Consider the following 4259-nt stretch of genomic DNA (forward strand, 5'->3'; position numbering starts at 1 on the left):
TGCAACAAATGTGTTGCCAAAATAAAACTAAAACTATTTTGACTGAAACATAAGTGGAGGCCATCGCTGAAATGCAAAGTTTGGAAGCATTTTGAGAAAGTTCTAACAAAATAGAGAATATTATGTGATCCCCGTTCTCGCCTCTCGAACTTCATCAAACATAGCCTAAACGTTCATTTTCAGACCTTCAATTCTGGGGAAAAAAAATGATGAAAAATTTCCAATGCGAGTCCCTGATTCGTTATTTTTTTGACATTCCCTTCAAGCCTTACATCACCAAACATAGCTTAAAATTTTGTTTTCTACAGTTTCGGTGGGAGAGGGGCTCTCCCAAAACTATTTCTTCCCTCCTCAAATTTCTTCTAACATTTCCAAAAATTACCTAAAACTGTGATTTTTGTCGTCAATTTTTAAAATCTCTCCGTTTTAGAGCCCCATAAAATACTCCCCCCCCCCCCAATAAATTTCTCGCAGCACCCTAAAAGATACAATCTAAAATTGTTTCTAAATCTTCAATTTCAAAAAATTTTCCTGAATAATGCTGTTTCCATTCCTTCTCCCCATCCTCTAATGGTACACACAATGACTTCATCACCTCTAAATTTAATCATTATATTTTCTTTGTCAGACGACTCAAAAGTCTAACTCCGCTCCTGATTAAAACTGCTAAATGTCCCGTTTTGTGAGAAAAAATAAATGATTACCCTTAAAAAGAAAAGTCGATCGTGAACGCCGCATTGGCAGAAAGGCAGCTATTCCGAAAATTAAACTTATAAACACGTAAACGCCGCGTGGCGTTTCTTCCAGAAATTATTGTACAGGCCAGGGGTGCCCACCCCTCCTAAGGGCAAGGGCGCACCCCCCCCCCCCCCTCCAAAAAGAGAAAAATACCACTTAAAATACCCCCTAAAAATTTCAATGCCACAGTTTGCGCCATGACCCCCCCCCCCCCCCCCCTCCGTTAGTCGCTCCGTGCTAAAGTAAAAAAAATTGTGCCTCATTGGTAATTGATGTAAATATTGATGTTTCCTTTTGGAAAACGGTTAGCAGAAATGATTAGGTGATTTCTTGTACAAATATTTCGTTCAGAAATGTTTTACTTAAATCAAAAATAAACAGTTTTGAAATTACTTAGTTCATAAGATAGTGAACACAGACATAGAGAGAGCAGATTAGCATCTGGTTTAAGATGGAGTTCTTATTAGCATTTGAGAAAACAAATCAGGAAAGTTGTTATATATGCGGAATTAGTGTGATGCTTACTTGTTACGCATGCATATAACTCCTTCTATATGCAAGAAAAAGCAATGTGCACATTGCGTTATGAGTAATTTTTCAGAAATAGGGGTCCTAAGGATTCTCCTGCGGAAATTTTTAGAAAGTAAATCTATAGATGCAATTTTAGACGATCTTTGATGATGATGTTAGGAAGAGAAGGAGAGTAAAAGGCCTCTTCTTTGAAATTAATGGCTAAAAACAACATTTTCGACGGTTCGAAATTTTAGTCCTGAAACAAAATTTTTGTTGAGAAAAAGGATGTCCAAGGGCCTAACCCAGATATTTTTCGGCATTATTGTCCTTTTAAAATACTCTTCAATTGTCTGCAATTATTCAAAATTATATAAGAAACTTTAAAGAAATTACAAAACCGTTTTAATTTATTCTTCCGACTACGACTATCTATCGAGTAAATAAGGAGATTTTGCATTAATTTGTAGAAGGCGCTTTCATGTTTCCCTTTCTGAATTAACGCAATATTGAAAGAAAAAGAGCCGACTTTTGCTGGCAGCAATTTTAGCAATTTTTATTGTTAATTTTTTAATAAAGATATTCCCTAAATTGCAATGAAACCTTTTGCTACATTCATACAAAAAACATCCCCCAACCCCTTCGTTTCAAATTTAGTAAAGTGCTTTAAAAAATCTTAGGTCATTTTTATGTACAATTGGATTGCTGTTATTTTTAGAATGTTTTAGGTTTTATTTTTCAGCTATTGGTTGCAATGTTTCTGTCACTTTGATTTAGTAATTTTGCATCCCTGATTTTTTTTTCTAAGTACAGGGGCACTGGCTGATGGAGTGTTAGTCCGGCCCTGTACAAACTTTAAATGCGAAAATGTTACGAGAAAAAAACCCCCGTCTCCAAACATGGTCTAAAACTATATTTTTGAAGCTTAAATCCCATTGAGGCAATTGTGACAACTTAACAACTTTAATAAGGCAGTCATGGGTTTTGAAAGCAGTACACGACTAGGTCTTTTTTTTAAATTTATTTCAAATGTAAAGGAAAAAAAATAATAAAAAGCAAATTTGCAGTAAAGCTTTATTTTATTTATTTTTATTGGCTGGGAGGGGGTGGCACTTGGAGAGTATATAGCTCATATAAATTTCCCATCCAGTTTGCACAAAATCTACTGAATCAGTTTTCACAACAATTGATGCTTACTTTGCCATTCAATTAGTTTTATCTACAATAAAAAATTTACGAGAAACTCAATCTCAAAGATTATGGTCCTTGAAGGATTACGTCAAGCAAAGATCACCTTCCATGCAGTTCATCCCAAAAAAATATTTTGGAGATACCTTTCCTCTAAACTTGGAATTGTTTTTAGAGAGAATCACCAAACTCTCCCCACAGCTCCCTATCGATCATGGCCAAAACGTTTTTCAGATTTTGAAATTGAAACAGTATGAAAACAAAAGGACTCACATCGATCCTTCTGCCGAATTGAAAACTTCTTTTACACATATAGACTTCTTCCCTCCTCCTCTTCTACTACGCTCCACTTCGGGATCCCCTGCACCTACCACTACACATGGTTTAATCAGTTTAATGAGTCCCTTAAAGCTGTGTTTTTTTTTTGTTTTTTTTTTAAGTTTTAAGCTATACTCGAAGCCAAGCAATCTAAACCAGCACCCACACAGGTATTGCTTTGGAATCAGAACATGGAGAACCTTGCGAACACCATTTTTAATGTGCACCACCAACCATTAGCAAACACATACCTGTAGGATCTTCAACCAGCTGGCCTCAAGCCCAAGATTTTCCAGTTAAGAATTCAATGTTTTACCAAGTTGGTCGCTAAAGTCCCATTACACTTCACACTCCAGGATCCCCCGTACTTACCACTAAACATGATTTAACTGGTTGAATGAGGCACTGAAGACAGCTCTGTAGGAGCCAAGCACCCCCCCCCCCCCCCCGGGTCTTGATTTGGAATGGGAACTCTAAGGACTTAGTGACCACGAAAATATTTAACATGCCCTCGCAACCATTGAAGAACAGAGGATTTTCGACAGGCTGGCTCTCGGGACTCTCTAGCGACGTGTTCGAGGCTTTACTGATCAGGCCACCACGAACTACTCCACCCATTACAGTGAGTCTCTGATGAAAGGCAATATAATTCTATAACTTATCAAGTTTCGGATGATATTTAACAGGAACATGTTAAAAATGCAGAAAGAGTTACCCATTGTTGTTTGAAAGTGGTTTGATGGTTGTTTTCCATCCATTATCATTCAAACCAGTAACTTGATAATTCATAACTTTTGACTTGATAATTCCCTGTCTGGGGCTTCCCCAGAGCTTCGATAATGAATGAAAAAATCAAGTCAAAATCACCAAATGCAAAAGATGTTAAATAAACGAAAAATAGTATATTAAATCAGGAAATAATAGGAAGTTTCTTAAGAACAATTTTGTTTAAAAAAATCTAGCCACAACACCAGCAAAAGGATCTCATTTTTAACAACTACCTACTTCTTAGCATGAAAGCTTAGGATTGCCACACAGCACCATAGAGGTAGTGGGTGCATTCCTTAGAGCAGGAATATAAATGGAGGGAGCTATTCCAGTCATTGGCCAAAGTAAAAGCAAAGGCTACGACTCCAAGTGTTGTGACTCAATAACGATGAATGGTTGACACGTTTTATGTGAATCTAGCGAATGAAACCTCATTTCTTCCAATACTTTGCTTTAAAATCTATCATATTTTGCTAATGAAATTACAGTTTAGTAGAGGATTTTACTCAGACTTTTTCAGATGGGGGGGGGGGGGGGGGTAATTAAATAAACAGACACACTCAGTGTTCTCACAAAAAGTAATCTACAAAAGCACAATTTATAACACTCCTGCGAAGTTTTGTACATGACCTGCTGAAAATGTTATAGATACTTCCATGTGCCAAATGTTAGTACTTGACAATATTTCATTGCTATTAAAATAAATAAATAAATAAAAACTTTCTTTTATTTTGAGC

Source organism: Uloborus diversus, chromosome 4 (assembly GCF_026930045.1).
Source record: "Uloborus diversus isolate 005 chromosome 4, Udiv.v.3.1, whole genome shotgun sequence".
NCBI lineage: Eukaryota > Metazoa > Arthropoda > Arachnida > Araneae > Uloboridae > Uloborus > Uloborus diversus.